Raw genomic sequence first — 19,713 nt, 5'->3', positions numbered from 1 at the left:
GAACTCCCCCTTGCAGGTGGGCTGTGTGAAAGGCTCGCAGTCCAGCTTCTCTTTGCTGCTCCCCTTCCCTATTGAAAAAAAAAAGCCCTTCTTGGCAATCTCAGAGAAGCACAGGGTTGAATGGGTCTTGGCAAACTCCTCCCCTCACTCCCAGAAGGGGTCACTCTTAACTGGAGTTGAGACATGTTGGGGGGGCACGCAGATGTTTGTCCCCCCCCCCCCCGCCTGTACACTGCCTGCCCCGTGAATGAACAGAGGCCTCTGGTCTCCAGGGCTTACAACCTCCTTTCACCAATGACTTGTTCATTCAACTGGGGGAATGAAAATAGGCACAATGTTCACCATGCCGTGACCTTTGAAAGGGAATGGGCCTGATTCTGCTCTCACCTGGGCATAGGGTCCCTTCAGCTGGTGTCAGTGCCCTGATCCCAGCCCCCAGTGTGAGGAGAGATTGAGAGTGTTCATATGTAGCCAGTGTGGCTGTTCTCTGCTTCCCAGGGCCCTTAGGGGTCCTGAGAAGCAGAATGTCCATGAGAAACAATCTCTTACACTGTGAACCAGGCAGGCTTCTACAAGGCCTCAGAATAGAGGGACCACAAAGGTAGATTAAACCCACCTTCTTCCCCACCCACCTGGTCCCTGCCCCTGCCCCAAGCACAGGGACAGAATAATCAAGCATCAGCCCCAATGTATTTTTCAAACAGTCTCTCATTATGAACTTTCCCCCTCAGCACAGAATTCTCCTCTCCTTTCTCAGAGGATCCACTTGAAGCAAGAGAGGAGCTGTGATGGGGGATGAAGTTTTGTGTCAATACACAGTGAAGAGCCCTGGAAACTAGCAAACCCACTAAAGCAAATTCTGATGTAAAGGCTGGGACTATAATCACCATGTCTCTGGGATAGCTGCTCTCTTCCAGGCCAGAACCTCTGCCCTCACACGGATTCCCCACTCCCTCTGCTCTGAGTTCAAATCTTGATCCTGTGTAGCAGCATGCTTCGGAGAGCCTCTCCAAGCCCCAGCCCCTTCCTCATCTCACTGGACAGTGCATGGTTGGGGTGGTGCAATGCTATATTAGCGAGGCACTAGAAGTCTGCGTCAAGTTCCACACAGGGTGTGGTCATGGGCAGATAAAGCAGACAAAGCTGGAACTCAAGGTGGGTGGATGCTTGTTTTTTGGTGTTTAGAGCTGTCGCTATTTTCTGGTGGACTGTGATTCTGTATATCATGCCGATTAAAAGACATCCCCCCCACCACCTATGAATAACAAAATAAAGGCAATTCATTTCAAAATGCTGCTTTAAATGAAAATTGAACCCACACTACAGCTCCCGGCATATTCCATTTTGCTGCCATGCAAGAGACAGACCTCTGCACAAGGGAGATTATGTACTAAAGGCCTGAACCTGCCTCAGGAACAGGTGGTGCCGACTTCTGTGTACAAATGGAGTTCCCCTGAAGTCAGCAAGGGCAGGGCTACAGCAGAAAAGCAAAATGACTGAGCAGTTTGGTTTTCACGTGTCAAGGCATTTTTATTTATTTATTAACGCCTGTGTCCTAAAGTGAACTAAATAGAAGGGAGGTGAGAAATCAGGGTGCAGAGGAGGTTACTGGGGGATGGCTCAAAAGTAATGTATCCTTAGCAAGGATTTGAAGGAGGAGCACCATCCTGATGGGGAAAAGGGTCTAACTACACAGCTTCCCTTTGATCCAAAGCTTGGGAGAGCTTCTCCAGTGACTGTCTCATTTTCCCCGGAGATGGCTCTTTTCTAAGGTCTGAAAAACCGCTGCAAGGGTTGTTTGAAAATAAAATAAAATTGATTTCACAGCTCCTTGAACCTCTTGCATCAGGAATTGATTCTGCCCCCCCCCTTTTTTTTTTTAAACAAACTCGAAAGTAGTTTGAGTGATGACAGGTGGAAAAGCTGATTCCGTGATGCCTCCCAGTGCCAAGTGAGAATCTGCACTCCAAGCCGTGTCTCATGGTTCTATCCTAAGCCCGCCCTAGTCTGTGCCTTCGTTGGGCATGGCAAGCAAGCTTGTACAAATTCCAGGGCTGCAAGAAGGTGGGAGCAGACACTTCCGCTGAGACAATATTTGCCAATTTTTTTCAGAGGCAGCACAGTCTAGGGCAGTGGGTTCAGGTACAGGCGTCAGGTGCCCCAGAGATCAAATTCCAGCTCTGACACTGGACAATCTTCCTGGACCAGAGTCCTTCCCTCTTATCTTGATGGATACCTTTGTAACTCCATTTAGACAGAGGAAGCTTTTCTTTATAGAATCCAAACTATAGCCAGTGCTTGATCAGGAACGTATCTTGTCTCTGTGTGTTTGTCAGTCTGTCTACCTCGGGCATAGGGCCTGACCCAAAGCCCTTTGAAGTCAATGGAAAGATGCCCAGCGACTTTAATGAGCTTTAGATCAGGTCCCTAGAGTGCCAGTCGCTACAGAATCTCAGCAATGACATACTCCAAACTCTTGGAATGGCAACAGCAAAACTCAGACAGTAAAGCAGGCCAAAAACCTCTGTAGATTGTCCATGAACAATTTCAACCGGATGAAAAGTGTTGTTTGTTTCATTTTAAATTTCCGTGGAATGTTTCTGGTGTTTTTCACCAAAAAAAAAATATATATATTATTTTTCAGTTTTCATTCCTCAAACCTTCTCTTCCTTTCCCCCCCTTTCTTGCCTTGTTTTCTGGCAGGAAAGAAGGAGGGAAAGGACAATGGACAGAAAAGAAAAGATCCCCCAAAAGCCCAAACCAACATTTTTTATTTTATTTTCATTTAGTCAAAAAAAGGGAAAATTTCAACCAGAACCAAAAAATGTCCCCAGAAAATGGCTCCCAAAGCTGTGTGCCATCAGAAAAGCATTTTGACCCACTCGACTGTCTCGCCGATGAAGAGTTGGCAAAGCAATTCCCAGCAAAATCATCAGCAATCTCTCAACTACCACAGTTGGCCCAAACTGCAGCCCCGCTGACCCTCCATCGGGGAGGGAGATGAGCTATTACTCCATTCTAATGTGGCATTTATCATTCATACTCTATGTCAATGAAATGGTGATAAACGACTGAATTGTTCACAGGGGCCATTCTTCATATTTCATCTCCAGCTTGGGTTTGTTTGGTTGTAAATCCCTTCTTTTTCTTTCCCTTCTCCCTGCATGGGCTTCCCTTACAGCAGGTTGACCGCAGAGGGGAGAGCCTTCACTGCCCTAAAAGGACAGTCAACAGGGCAAGCTATCTCTGTATGAAGGGCTTAGACTCTCTGACCTAGATCCTCAAAGGTATTTAGGCTCCTAACTTCCACTGATTTCCATGGAAATCATAATCTAACACATACCTAGCCAGATTACTTACTAAAAGTTCTAAGACTCCATTCCTGGTCTATCCCCGGCAGAAACCAGCATATAGACAGACATACAGACCCTTTGTTTCTCTCCCTCCTCCCAGCTTTTGAAAGTATCTTGTCTCCTCATTGGTCATTTTGGTCAGGTGCCAGCGAGGTTACCTTTAGCTTCTTAACCCTTTAAAGGTGAGAGGAGCTTTCCCCTGGCCAGGAGGGATTTCAAAGGGGTTTACCCTTCCCTTTATATTTATGACAGATAGATAGATGATGATTTTACAAAAAATAGACTTAAAGTTAGGCTTCTCTATGTGACCTAATATTCAGAGATGCTGATCTTGAGCTTCAGTGGGAACTGCTGGGTTCTCAGCCCTTTTGAAAATCAACCCACTTAGTTAGATACATAAATATGAACTTAGGAGCCTATTTTTGAAGATCTTGGCCATATATATTTGGAAAGATGACAAAGCACCAGGCAGAAATGGGTATTTCTAAGAGTTGATTCTTTCTTCTTTGCTGAAGCTTCCCCCTCTGACCGGTTTTGTTCTCCCTTGTTCCATGAGGATAACCTGGCCCTCAGAGGCTTTGAGTACATTCTTTGTCCTCACTAATCATTTTCAGCAAGCCAGAAGACAAGATATGGGGACCTTCTCGGTAACTCTGAGATCTTGATTGTTCAGAAAGGTCAGAGGAAAGTGGGTTTCTAATCTTTGCAAAAGAAGAGATTAACAGGCTGCCTTGCTAAGATGTATAAAAATTCTGAAGGGAAAAGAGAAGAAAGGTGATATACAAGGCCATTTGGGTTTGCCTCAAACACAAGAACCCAGGTGCCATGAATTAAACAAAGGCACTGAAAGAATGCAGACAAAATGTCTGTATAGATATGGTTCATATACAGAACTGAATGCAACAGCAACGGGAGCTACTGCTGTGCAGAACTGTGAAAAGGTGCTTGACAAGTGGGAGGATACTCTGAGATAAAACAGCTAGGGGGACTTTTTTATTCCTCAGATTTCCAGGGTTTCTAACCCTGATGCCCACAAGAGATTGATGCCGCCCCTGAAATAGGTGAAAAGTGGGGGAATGCCTCCTCCTAACACTGCTCTGCTCTTCCTGGCTCCATTCAGAAAGGATAAGCAGGGATAGCAGGAGGAAGTGTTTATACAGAGACCTTCTGGCTTAGTGGAAGCAGGAAGTGCTGGTAATCTTATAGAGGGCTCCATTCTCCATTGCCTTGCACCTGGTGCTACCACTTACGCCAAGAAAATGTGCATGCAACGTGATTATCAAATCAGTATAGTAATATTTCACAGGCATTTTGCACTGGTGCAAAATGACTCCACAAGCTGAAGGACAAAAGAAGAATCCCACCCAGAGACTGTTACTTTGTATTCTCTGGGTCAGTTTTGCAGATGGTTAGCAAATGAGTTATAAATCAACTATCACTCCACTGAGTTCAATAAACTGTAAAATTCAGATCTGAATGTAAATCTCTCCGGTCTTTGAGATTAGAACTGAGCAAAACCTTTCAAGTAAAACTTTTTTTTTTTGGGTGGGGGGGGAGTGAAAAATGCAGATTTGGTGACACCAAAATATTTGGAGAATTTCTGATGATTTCAACAAATTGTTCTGATAAAAATAAAATTAAAAAATCGCTAAATCTAACTGAAATGCTTTGTTTCAGGTCAAACAAAAATGTTTCATTTGTCCCTGAATTAAATTGTTTTCAACTTTTCAATTTGCCAAAAAAATTATTTTGGTTTGATCCCAAACTAAATTCCTTCCACCCCAGAGTTGCCAGTGAACAAAAAATCAAACAAATCTATTCTTCACAAAGCTCTATTTGAAAGTGTTTGGAGATCAGGTTTGATTTGAACCTATCTTTAGTGGCTATCAGAACCAAACCGAATCCCCAAAAATTTTGAGGCTTCCCTAGTGTGGGAAGTTGCCAGTTTCCACAGTGCTTTTCCTCTTGACATGTTTGAATCTCAGGGACAAACTGTCTTCATTTAACTGAGATGAGAAAAGCATCTCCTGCAAATTATGTCATTTCTTTTCCCCATTATGTCTTTTCTACATCTTCTAGCAGCGCTGTTACAAACCAGCAGAGAACGGTCAAGTGGAACAGCAAAGACAATAATTTTAATGGAAAGAAATTGGGGACTGGGAGACGACACAGATTGCATTAGAAAAAGGGAAATAATATTTAATTTCCCTGGCCATAAATAATCTGTCCGCCTACATTACAAGCACATCAAAGATGACAGGCAAAATAGTCAGTGACATGAAAAAAAATCATTATTTCTTCATTAAATGTTTTTATATTTATTATAAGAAAAAAATTTAAAAAGGATCCTGACAGGCAGAAATACAATGGCTGACAGGCCATTGAAGAAATGGGACTGTGTATGTGGTAAAGAGGATTAAACCAAATGAAAGAAGAACCTGCCCCAGTCCAAACTTTGACCATTGTTAAACCCAGGTTCCCTTTGGGAAAGAAAGCAAAACTGCCGATGTATGTTAGAAGCCGTTCAAAAGTCAGCATGTACCAAACATGCCCATCAGTCCCTCTCATTCTAAATAGAATGTGGAACATGGTGGTGCCTTTGATACGGCGGTGACTATGGCCAAACATGATCTCTTCATGGTGACTTCTGTACCATGACACAGGTTATTTTGGGGGCATTTCAGGTCAGAGTAGAATCAAGAAAGGTCTGCGTTCTCACCAGCACAGACTTTGTTATGAGATTTCTCTCCCACTGTTGAACTTTTATGGCCCAGACCCCAAGTTGTGCATAACACAGCTCAGGAGGGGCATAACAAAGGTGGCTTTAAGCCACCTTCTCTCTTATCTGATGCTGGAGCTGGCCAGCTACCAGATCAGCCTTTGGCATAAATTAGAGCAGCCTCCGGGCTGTTCTATTTTTCACCAGCGGCCCTCAGCCCACAGAGGGCCATTCTGGAGGCATGGGATAATCAAGACATATGGATGTATACATCACACACCTAGTTCCTGGCAACACCCTCTGCATCACTGTCTGCAAACATGACAGGTTTCAGAGTAACAGCCGTGTTAGTCTGTATTCGCAAAAAGAAAAGGAGGACTTGTGGCACCTTAGAGACTAAACCAATTTATTTGAGCATGAGCTTTCGTGAGCTACAGCTCACTTCATCGGATGCATGCCGTGGAAACTGCAGCAGACTTTATTTATACACAGAGAATATGAAAAAATACCTCCTCCCACCCCACTGTCCTGCTGGTAATAGCTTATCTAAAGTGATCATCAGGTGGGCCATTTCCAGCACAAATCCAGGTTTTCTCACCCTCCACCCCCCCACACACAAATTCACTCTCCTGCTGATGATAGCCCATCCAAAGTGACAACTCTTTACACAATGTGCATAATAATAAAGTTGGGCCATTTCCTGCACAAATCCAGGTTCTCTCACCCCCTCACCCTCCTCCCAAAAACCACACACACAAACTCACTATCCTGCTGGTAATAGCTCATCCAAAGTGACCATTCTCCCTACAATGTGCATAATTAAGGTGGGCCATTTCCAGCACAAATCCAGGTTTTCTCACATCCCCCCCACCCCCATACACACACAAACTCACTCTCCTGCTGGTAATAGCTCATCCAAACTGACCACTCTCCAAGTTTAAATCCAAGTTAAACCAGAGCATCTGGGAGGGGGGGTAGGAAAAAACAAGGGGAAATAGGCTACCTTGCATAATGACTTAGCCACTCCCAGTCTCTATTTAAGCCTAAATTAATAGTATCCAATTTGCAAATGAATTCCAATTCAGCAGTTTCTCGCTGGAGTCTGGATTTGAAGTTTTTTTGTTTTAAGATAGTGACCTTCATGTCTGTGATTGCGTGACCAGAGAGATTGAAGTGTTCTCCGACTGGTTTATGAATGTTATAATTCTTGACATCTGATTTGTGTCCATTTATTCTTTTACGTAGAGACTGTCCAGTTTGACCAATGTACATGGCAGAGGGGCATTGCCAAAGCCCGTTGCCAATTGTGCCCACATATCTATTCAGGGGACACCATCACAGGGCCTAATAACATCAGCCACACTATCAGAGGCTCGTTCACCTGCACATCCACCAATGTGATATATGCCATCATGTGCCAGCAATGCCCCTCTGCCATGTACATTGGTCAAACTGGACAGTCTCTACGTAAAAGAATAAATGGACACAAATCAGATGTCAAGAATTATAACATTCATAAACCAGTCGGAGAACACTTCAATCTCTCTGGTCACGCAATCACAGACATGAAGGTCGCTATCTTAAAACAAAAAAACTTCAAATCCAGACTCCAGCGAGAAACTGCTGAATTGGAATTCATTTGCAAATTGGATACTATTAATTTAGGCTTAAATAGAGACTGGGAGTGGCTAAGTCATTATGCAAGGTAGCCTATTTCCTCTTGTTTTTTCCTACCCCCCCCCCCCAGATGCTCTGGTTTAACTTGGATTTAAACTTGGAGAGTGGTCAGTTTGGATGAGCTATTACCAGCAGGAGAGTGAGTTTGTGTGTGTATGGGGGTGGGGGGGATGTGAGAAAACCTGGATTTGTGCTGGAAATGGCCCACCTTAATTATGCACATTGTAGGGAGAATGGTCACTTTGGATGAGCTATTACCAGCAGGATAGTGAGTTTGTGTGTGTGGTTTTTGGGAGGGGGGTGAGGGGGTGAGAGAACCTGGATTTGTGCAGGAAATGGCCCAACTTTATTATCATGCACATTGTGTAAAGAGTTGTCACTTTGGATGGGCTATCACCAGCAGGAGAGTGAATTTGTGTGTGGGGGGGGTGGAGGGTGAGAAAACCTGGATTTGTGCTGGAAATGGCCCAACTTGATGATCACTTTAGATAAGCTATTACCAGCAGGAGAGTGGGGTGGGAGGAGGTATTGTTTCATGGTCTCTGTGTATATGTAATGTCTTCTGCAGTTTCCACAGTATGCATCCGATGAAGTGAGCTGTAGCTCACGAAAGCTCAAGCTCAAATAAATTGGTTAGTCTCTAAGGTGCCACAAGTCCTCCTTTTCTGTCTGCAAACAGGGAGGTTACTGTAAGAGATGCTTCGGCAGCTGTCCACCATCTTAGAATCCCCCTGCACAGGGTGGATCTTCAAGTGTCTGGTTAAGGTGGATTAAGGGTGGCTTTATGTTACTAGAGCCCAATCTCACTGCAGTCTCTGACTCAAGAGGGTTGGCTGTCTCTGAGAAATTTCCAGATTTAAAGTGCTTACACCAAAAGCTTCTAAACTTTTGAGCAGATGTGCCTGGGGGAAGCAGAGAGGGGAACGATTGTGAACATTTTTTTGCAAAATTCCCTCCTTCCCTGTTTCTTTCAGATTTTAAAATGTTATACATATTTCAAGGTTCAATAAACACCAGCCAACTCTGATTTTGAGGTTCTCCCCTCCCCTCCTTGGGTAGCGAGACAGAGACAGTGAGACTGCAAGTACTGTTTGTCAGGGAACTCATGTGTCTGTATGTGTGAGAGACAGAGAGAGTGTGACGTTTGAATGTGTGTGAGAGTCTGTGTGTGTGATGCAAATGTTAAGAGAGGATAACACAACAGAGAAACACCAACCCCAGTCGACTTTCTCTTTCCTCCCAGCTTGGCTGCCAGGTTTGTGCATAAGAGACAGAGATTGTTAAGCTCTTTGGGGCCTGGACCATCTTTTTGTTCTATGTTTGTACAGTGCCTAGCGCAATGGAGTCCCACTAGGTGCCTGTGGTTCAAAGAGGAAAAGATCCACCACACACAATGTCTCCTTGAGTTGTGTCAGAAGCCAGCCTACCCTTGGCAACTCCAACCTGAACCAAAGCCTTGGCATTCAAGCACATTCCACTTCCTGGTTCCAAGTGGGGTTGGGGAAAGGGTTGCTGACATGCTGGGAAGTGCTGGAAATCTCCCATGAAATCAGGGAAAAGCATCGCTTGTATTGCAGTGCACTCGGAACTGTGTAGGGGCCTGGGAGTGCAATGGCAGGGGGGCAGCTGAGGTCTCCTATTTATCTGGGGCCTCTTGCACCAAGCTTGCACATGCTGTGCCTGGCTGTAGCTAATTCTATTGGTCTTTCAAATGCATGAGCACCCTCTGCCATGTCATATGTGGAGCTCTGGGGAGGCAAATTGAGGTACAAGCTGGAGGGGAGGGAGAGGGTCTCACTGTGAGGGAAGATCCCTGTCTGATCTTTGGGATTGGGGGAATGTTTGCTCTTGCATTGTTTTGCTTGCATTTCCTTCCCACACTCAGCTCTCAGGTAGGCGTCTAGCTCTAGAGCTGTGGTTCTGAAGCTGATTCTCTCTCTCTTTGGTGCTCTGTGCCCCACATCCATCTCCAACCCCGGTGACCGTCTGACGTTCAGACAAACATGTCATTATCCCGGACATTATCCCAGTCATTTCTGCTCCAAGACACGCGGCATCGCTCATCCCAGAGGCTTCAAGGTCACGCCCCCTCCCCGGCAAAATGCACCATGCACAGGCTCATCGCCTCTTGTCCCGGCACCACGGTGAACCTCCCTCCCCACGTACACGCTAATGGCCCCATTACCGCTTCCCCTCCAGATTGTTTAACAGATGCTCTTGATAAGTACCGAAGCAGCTGAAATTCTGCGGGAAATGAAGCATGGCCGCCCAGCCGCAGTCATTGCTGCTGAAGGATAGGAGACACTCGCAAGGTCTTTGGGATGGGTAACACTCAGGCAAAAGCTATTTGGCCCCATAACCAAACCTGAAGGGCCTGGATTAAAGTGGGGAATAGGCCTAAGAATAGTCAGTGACGGAAAACAGCGTCGCATGCCACCGACTCACAGGCTGATGGGAAATGACAGGATACTCCTCCCTGGTCATAGGACTCCCAGCCATCAGCCTCCACATCCAGGGACAATTGTCACTCCCCACTCCACATGCACATGCAATATGCTGAGCTCCTTTGAAAATCTGGCTGTTATTTAGATTCCTAAATGAGAATTACACTCTCGAAAACCTGGCCCTGATTGCAAGTGCTGCTCTCTCCTGAAAATCCTGGCTCTGTAGATTGCTCCACCCAGGGCTGTAAGTTCCCTGGGGTCTCCTCTCGCTCACTCCAGTTTTATACTGGTGTCATTTTGTGGGCTTCAGTGGAGTCACTCCTGATTTAGAATAAGACAGAACAGATTGTGGCCAAATAAGTGCAACATGTTCTGAGGTGACCTCTCATTTCAGATGCCTTCCAAGTTTGGAGGGATCCCAACATGAGACACCGTAAGGTCCTGATGGTCAGAGATGCCATGCACTAACTGACCTCGGATGGAGCTGAGTGCACTTGGCACCCCTGAAAATTGGGCCCAAGATGTTGAAAATTGGGCATCTGCACACTAGAGCTGGTTGCAAAATACCAAGTCCTTCCCCAGACATACAAAGCCTGTGGACTCTTGAGAACATGCACTGCTTGGTTTCCTGCCGGCTTGCTCAACTGGCTCTTTGGTAGTGTGCCTGGTAAGTTTACAGGGAGCCTGGAAGCACCCTGGCTGCTAGCTCCTTAAGAATCTGGGCTCCCACAGTTCCCAGGTCCTTGGCAGCCCCCCTGCCAGGCTGATGAGCAGCAGGAGGCTGGATATATTAGGCATTCCAGCTCCCAGGCTTCTGTAACTCAGGCTTGCAAGGCTCCCCAGCTCTGGGGCAGCCCATCAGATGGGCTGCACATAGCCAGGGCTCCTAGCAGATCTGGGCTGAGAAGGGTAACTCCATTCCATGGAGCATTTCAAAATTGGGGGGAGGGCTCTGAATTGTAAGGAAATGAAATTGTGAAATCCTCCACCAAACAGAATGACCGGTTTCCACGCAGCACTCTTCAGGACTCATTTTGTTAGCATTTGCAATGTGTCTGTTGGTTCCAGATTCAGCGTTTCAGAATGCCCAAGGGTATCAGAACAGTTCTGAGCAGGTCCTAGGTAAATCAGCATCTCAGGCCACAGATAATCATTGTAATGGAATGAAGCATGGGTGAGATGCACCCCACCGCCCCTTATCGTTCTCTTTCAACCCTTCTCATTATATCTCCAAACATTTCTTCGCTCTGTCTCTCTTTCCCACGTTGTCCATTCTGTTCTATTTTATACTACCCTCCTCACCTGAGTGTCTGACAGCTTCCAAAAGTGCATTGAAGTGATGTGAATAGCATCTGTTGCACATGATTCATTCTTCGCCTCATCCTCTCTCCAGGGCAGAGGTTCCCTGTCTTTTCCTTTGCACACTCTCCCCTTTTCTCCTTCTCCCTCTCTATCTTTCCTTGAACCCTCTGCTTCCTCTCCCCGGCCCAGAGAAGCAGCAGATCTTGCTAACCCATGGCAAACGTGAGTCAGGAAGCGACGTCACGTCATCAGGGCAGCTGGGGAGCGAGTGCCAAAGCTATTAGCTCCCTGGCGAAGAGAGGAGATGAGGTGTGCAGGAGTGTCTGTGGGGATGGTTTGGAGCCCAGAGAGAAAACAGAGCAGTCAAGGGGATGGGGAGGGAGTTGGCGAGATAGAGGCAGTGTGTGTAATGGAATGGAAATAAACGAAGTAAGAGAAAATGAGATGGAAATATATAGATGTGCAACACAGGAGAATTTAGCCGAAACGAGATTGTCATCCAATCTGCTGGGGGAATAGAAAGGGGAAAACAAACCTGCTAAAGTGAGTCTTTTGTCATCCTAGCAGCTTCTTATTCAGTGTCCGTCCCTCACCCATCCCAATCCCTTCATGCTCTCTGGACTCTTTTGGTACCAGAGTCCTTCTTTGTCTTCTCAAGACCCCTTCCTTTCATCTCCCCACTCTACTTGCTGCTTGTGTTTCCTGCTTTAACCCTTTGCAGTCACTGTTTCTACTGAAGGAATATTTATCAAGTGTTAGTGATGCGTAGATCCGATGAGCATGTCACAGACACGAGTGGTAGGTGTCCGAGATGGTTATATGCATAGCACTGAAAGGGCTTATAGATCGGTATTATAAACCATGATTGTTACAGAGTCCAAAGGGTCAAGAGGCTGCTGGCAACCAATCTATTACAATCAATTAACCATTTATCAAAACATCTATTAATCCTTTACAAACTATTATACATGTAACCTTAATAGAATGGTATAGTAGGTCAGTGCTGTCATTTGAGTGCCAGCAGGGGTGGCGGATGGAGGGATGGGTGGTCTCTGGGAACAAGTCCATGCTGTGGCATAACTGGATGCAACTCCCATCCATGGGAATTACACCATCCATTTTCCCCCTTGTGTCCTAAAATTCCTCTGTTGCTGCAGGGTGTTTTCTGCCCGCAGGGGATTTCCATTGAATAACACTGAATTACTATACAAAACAGACACTTCCTACACGACAGGAAGGGGATTTTAAGTCTCCAGCCCCATTATCTGGTAGTAAAAGGACGGAGGGCTCCAACATATCATTTCATTTCGGAGGCCACCAAAGAGTCTACAGCTGGTTATGGCTTTGGCTGCTACCAAGCTGAGCTGGATGCAAACGGGTGATGATATGTTGTGATGTTTGGGCCAACGCATTTACCCGAATTGTGAGTTCAACTGGGACGAATGAGTGAAAAGTCATAAGATGTCACAATAATCTGTAACAACAAAAGTCGATTGGAAAAGGTGCTGAAAAGAGACAGAAAGACTGAATTAGTCCAAACAAAAAGGCTCCTTGATATAACTCAAGGACTGAGTTAAGACCATGCTTTGTAAACAAGAACAGTGTGGGACTAGAAATCAATGAACCAAAATTGGTGTGTCGGAAATTAGGCCTAATTGGTGGACAAAATAATGCGGGGATGGGCTATTCCACCCATCAGTCTCTTTTGGGGTCCTCAACAAGCCCTTGGGCGGGTGGGGGAGGGAAGCTGGCTACTTTGATGCTGGTTGAGTGAAAGAGAAGAGAAGAGGAAGGATTGAGCTTCGCCATCATGTCTGCCACCCCCACCAGTTCCTGGGACCCCAGGTCTTTTTTATCCTAATCCTGAAAGATGTCCTGACCAGAGACCCCAGGCTGGGCGAGAGAGAGAGGGAGCCAGATGACACGGCCACCTCCTCCAGCTCTGGCTAAGTCCCAACCACCACCTGGGATAGGAGACTTTGTCACAGCCCCTTTCTCTCGCCCCTCCCCCATGTGTTCTTTTCCTTCCCCACCTTATTTCTTCTTTTACCCACACTCTCCTCTTCCCTTCTGTCTGATAAGAGTCTGGGGTAGCCGACCAAGACTGTATACTTTGCACCACTGCTGTAGGCCTGTGACCAGAAAGAGGCATCTGAAAGCAATGACCTAAATATCCCAATGCTGGTACACATTTGCCAGGACTCAGAGTGGCTGATAAGACCATGTGCAGGCCTCTATTTTTCCAGCAGAGAAGTTGCAAGAGAGAGTCAACACCAGAAACAGAAGCTGCATTTTCTACCTTTGCTGCTGTTTTCATTCCCCTTTTGTGTGTGTCTAGCTAGTTTTGGCTTTTAGGAAATGGGATCAAACTTTAACACCATCAGCAACAACAGCTGCACCCCATTTCAACTAAGTCCTTCTCTTTTCCCCAATAAGGACAGCTATTATCATCTTTGATACCATCTAAGAGGCTGTCAAACAAAGTGTTTTATTTTCCTTTAAAGATTCTCTCCAGCTAACGGGAGAGGGAATAAGGGATAGTGTTAAAAAGAAAGACTTACTTAATACTTTATATTTCAAAAGCTTTAACTGGTTTTCCTTCTTTTTCTGTATCTTTAAAAAAAGGTTAAAAGGATTTTTTTAATGGCATTTTTGCCACAGTGCTAAGCAGGCTGAGGCCTCTGTACACCAAACCCTGAAACTTTTTACAAACTGCTTGATGTGGGACAGTTTCAGGGTTATGTTAACACCTTTGACTTTTTGAGCCCATATATTCCATCAGTCAATATGATGACATGGCAATGCAATATGACATGGCAGTGCAATGCTCTATGGCCCATCACCAATCCCAAGGAATCCAGCCCCCACAGAGGTTGTTTTCTTTATTCCAGCTCTCTATCCATTAGTGCTCTGCTAGAAGGTATAATCCTCCTCCCATTGAAGCCAATGGCCACTCTCTCATTGACTTTAATGCAGCAGGGTCATGTTTCTGGTGAAAACGGATGTTGGAGGAGGGGGAAACACCTTACAGATCCTCTTCCCACTCTTTGTATTTCATCCAAATGCTCTCAGGAAGAGAAGGAGTTGGTGGGGGGCACTTTTGATGTTATTAAGGTTCTTTCTACCCTCTGCATCAAAGTTTGGGAGTTCTTGCTGGGCACTGAATGCAAGGGGAGGCTTTCAAAAGTGCCTGAGTGATTTAGGAGCACAAATCTGATTGACTTGAAAATGAGAAAGAGAGGGAAGAGGAGAGACTGAGGGTTTGCCTGCACTGCAATCAGAGGCATGATTGCAGCGCGTGTTTTAAATATCTAACTTGGGCACTAATAATAGTGAAGCTAAAACAGCATGAGCTAGCAGCCCAAATATAATCTCACAGGGAGTCTGGATACGTACTTGGATGGATAGCCCATGTGGACTCTAGTTCATGTCTATTGGTACCTGAGCTAGCTACATCAAAGCTGACTGAAGTTTAGACATATCAGGAGAACGGGAGAAAGGATAATCTGCATCTAGAGCTGGATGGAAAATGGAATTTCCATTCCATGAGAAGGTCCCACATTTAGAAACTTTGTTTCATTCCAAATTAGGATGACAAGTCAAAATTTCTTGTGAAACAGAAATTCAGACAAATTTCTATTTGTAAATATCTCACTGTTTCATTTCGATAATGTCAAACCATTATGTTATACAATAACCTAATATAAAATATAGTATAAAATAATATTTTAATATAAAAGACAAAACAAAATGAATTGAAACAAGAACATTGAAATGAAATATTTTTACCTTACCAAAACATTTTTTACCTTATTAAAAGAAAACCAGAGAGTCAAAATAATGAATCAGAACTGATGCATTCCCACAAAGTGTTCTGATTTCAACAAAACAGCAGTTTTCCCAACAAAAACACAAACAAACAGTTCAGTCAAATTTTTTTTGGCTAGCTCTGTAGAATAGAGTGATACCATGAAAGAGTCTATGGACTACAGCCCCCCTGGTATTGACTGGTTTCGTGGTAATTGTATTTGTGCTAGAGACTCTTTGAAACCCAAAGATCAATGTGGCCCAGGCTGTGTTAGGAATATCTTTGAATAAAATCCTAGCCTGTATATTACTCCTGCTAATCTTCTTCAGCTCAGCCCCGTTCCTCCTGCTTGTGTGAAATCCTCTAGAAGGATTACTGCATGCCAACAAAGTGCAGTCCTCAGATGGCATCAGATACCTGCCAGTGCTGCTAAGCACAATACAAGGAGAGGTGGGAAATTTAAGCTGAAACTCATGGGATCCCAGAGAGAGTCCCACTCCCTACCCCTGCCCTCACACACACACACTGAAGGCCACATGCTAAGGGGATGCATATTCTGCTCTAACAGGTCTAGTTGGGTACAACAGAGCCTAAGGGAGTTTATGTTGGTCCAACCGTACCTCCTTACACATCATTTCTGCATTTGGCCAACTGGGTTTTAAGTGTCTGGTGCTTATTGCACTGAGGTGGGCCTCAGAACTAATGGGTTCAATCCTCAACTCTGCACCTGACTGGCTGTGTGACCTTGAGCGAAGATCATTGCATGGCTTCGTGCCTCAGTTTCCACAGCTGTAAAATGGGAAGGATAATAGTTAGTTACTTCATTTCGGAGGTTTGCAAGACTTAACACAACACTGTGTATCAAGCTATTTGGGGAACCCAGTGGGAAGAAAGGTCACAATAGTAGTGCTCTTATTTGATTAATGCCAAGAACTTAGGATGGAGGGCCTCATACGGTACGGGCAGTTCCTTTGGATTGCTGACTGCTCCTGGGTATGATCCCGAGGGACCTCAATGGCCCAGGACTGCAGAGGAGTGACTCAGCATTGTGTTGGAAGGGCAGCCAGTGTTGCTGCTGGCAGGGGAGGGGCAGGTACCCTGAGGAGACTTTGGAAAGGCCATTACTTCCGAGACAGAATAAAGATTTTACGCATTGAATTTAGCCTCGTTTCACTTCATTTGCTGCATTGAACAGCTCACATTTTAATTCATTCCAGCCAGGAACAGAGGAAACTTGTAGCTTTCCGGAAAGCTCTTTCAACTCACAGAGGCGATGGGGACATCTTTTAAAGATGCAATGCACATCTCATGTCAGAACCCTGCTGAGAGATAACTGTAGGGATGCGGCTGCCTTGTGGATTTCACTGACCACTGGAATCTCCCAACTACAATCTCTATCTTTCTTTTTCTTTCCATTCCTCTTTCCTTCCCCTGCCCTGAATTTCTGGGAGAAGCAGTGGGGCAAGGGGCTAGAAGCTGGGGCTTGGTGTTAACTGAGGAAGATTTGATCCTTCTAGACCTGAGCAACATTCTTTCCTACCCAGGCAGCTGCTGTTAGTCATTGTTTCTCTATTGTCGCTGTTGCGTTCACTGACTCTGCTCCCCATAGTCATATTGTGGGTCTGCTCCCCACTCTAAACACAACACCCACATATTGCTTTAAAGACAGGTTTCAGAGTACCAGCCGTGTTAGTCTGTATTCGCAAAAAGAAAAGGAGGACTTGTGGCACCTTAGAGACTAACCAATTTATTGGAGCATAAGCTTTCGTGAGCTACAGCTCACTTCATCGGATGCATTCAGTGAAAAATACAGTGGGGAGATTTATATACATAGAGAACATGAAACAATGCGTGTTACCAGACACACTGTAATGAGAGTGATCACTTAAGGTGAGCTATTACCAACAGGAGAGCAGGGGGCGGGGGGGGGGGAACCTTTTGTAGTGATAATCAATGTGGGCCATTTCCAGCAGTTGACAAAAACATGTGAGGAATGCGGGGGAATAAACATGGGGAAATAGTTTTACTTTGTGTAATGATCCACACAGACACACCCCTGGAACCCCGACCTGGGGCATTCTATCTGCTACCCAAGATCCATAAACCTGGAAATCCTGGACGCCCCATTATCTCATGCATTGGCACCCTAACAGCAGGATTGTCTGGCTATGTAGACTCCCTCCTCAGGCCCTATGCTACTAGCACTCCCAGCTAACTTTGAGACACCACTGACTTCCTGAGGAAACTACAATCCATCGGTGATCCTCCTGAAAACACCATCCTGGCCACTATGGATGTAGAAGCCCTCTACACAAACATTCCTCACAAAGATGGACTACAAGCCGTCAGGAACAGTATCCCCGATAATGTCACGGCTAACCTGGTGGCTGAACTTTGTGACTTTATCTTCACCCATAATTATTTCACATTTGGGGACAATGTATACCTTCAAATCAGCAGCACTGCTATGGGTACCCACATGGCCCCACAGTATGCCAACATTTTTATGGCTGACTTAGAACAACGCTTCCTCAGCTCTCGTCCCCTAATGCCCTTACTCTACTTGCGCTACATTGATGACATCTTCATCATCTGGACCCATAGAAAAGAAGCCCTTGAGGAATTCCACCATGATTTCAACAATTTCCATCCCACCATCAACCTCAGTCTGGACTAGTCCACATAAGAGATCCACTTCCTGGACACTATGGTGCTAATAAGCGATGGTCACATAAACACCACCCTATACCGGAAACCTACTGACCGCTATTCCTACCTACATGCCTCCAGCTTTCATCCAGACCACATGATCCATTGTCTACAGCCAAGCTCTATGATACAACCACATTTGCTCCAACCCCTCAGACAGAGACAAACACCTACAAGATCTCTATCAAGCATTCTTACAACTACAATACCCACCTGCGGAAGTGAAGAAACAGATTGACAGAGCCAGAAGAGTACCCAGAAGTCACCTACTCCAGGACAGGCCCAACAAAGAAAATAACAGAACACCAAAAGCCATCACCTTCAGCCCCCAACTAAAACCTCTCCAACGCATCATCAAGGATCTACAGCCTATCCTGAAGGACAACCCATCACTGTCACAGATCTTGGGAGACAGGCCAGTACTTGCTTACAGACAGCCCCCCAACCTGAAGCAAATACTCACCAGCAACCACACACCACACAACAGAACCACTAATCCAGGAACCTATCCTTGCAACAAAGCCCATTGCCAACTGTGTCCACATATCTATTCAGGGGACACCATCACAGGGCTTAATCACATCAGCCACACCATCAGAGGCTCGTTCACCTACATATCTACCAATGTGATATATGCCATCATGTGCCAGCAATGCCCCTCTGCCATGTACATTGGTCAAACTGGACAGACTCTACGTAAAAGAATAAAAGGACACAAATCAGACGTCAAGAATTATAACATTCATAAACCAGTCGGAGAACACTTCAATCTCTCTGGTCACTCGATTACAGACCGAAAAGTTGCAATTCTTCAACAAAAAAAACTTCAAAACCAGACTCCAATGAGAAACTGCTGAATTGGAATTAATTTGCAAACTGGATACAATTAACTGAGGCTTGAATAAAGACTGGGAGTGGATGGGTCATTACACAAAGTAAAACTATTTCTTCATGTTTATTCCCCCACCACACACACTGTTCCTCAGACGTTCTTGTCAACTGCTGGAAATGGCCCACCTTGATTATCACTACAAAAGGTTCCCCCTCCTCCCTGCTCTCCTGCTGGTAATAGCTCACCTTAAGTGATCACTCTCATTACAGTGTGTCTGGTAACACGCATTGTTTCATGTTCTCTATGTATATAAATCTTCCCACTGTATTTTTCACTGAATGCATCCAATGAAGTGAGCTGTAGCTCACGAAAGCTTATGCTTAAATAAATTTGTTAGTCTCTAAGGTGCCACAAATCCTCCTTTTCATATTGCTTTAAGTATCTTTTAATCTTAATTGGAGAATAACGAAACATGAGTCCCAGCCTAAGCTTCCTCTCGAGTTCAGTTATTCCCAGATTTTTTTCTCTCTGCAGGACCTTTAATTTCTCCTGCCTCAAGGAGACACTCCATGCTTTTTAATACACCTTGGTTGGAGCTACTAGGACCAATCTAGTCTGTTTCCCATGGTGAGTCAGCAGAAATAAATCTGCAACTTCGTGTGTACTCCTGGCATCTGACATCAGGGTAGGCCAACTGAAATGGCTGCAACTCTGTACACAGTCCTAGCACTGGCCACATATATCCTTGCCTGCCTTAAATAGTAGCATTTTGGAGAAGAAGGTCCTCTACCTCCTGCCACCCACAAGTTCTGTTTAGTATCTTTTAAAACTCCATAATGTCTTACCTAGGTATATTTTCAAATGTGTGG

This window comes from Lepidochelys kempii, chromosome 16 (genome assembly GCF_965140285.1).
Source record: "Lepidochelys kempii isolate rLepKem1 chromosome 16, rLepKem1.hap1, whole genome shotgun sequence".
In the NCBI taxonomy this organism is placed as follows: domain Eukaryota; kingdom Metazoa; phylum Chordata; order Testudines; family Cheloniidae; genus Lepidochelys; species Lepidochelys kempii.
Note: the sequence above shows the minus strand (reverse complement) of the source record.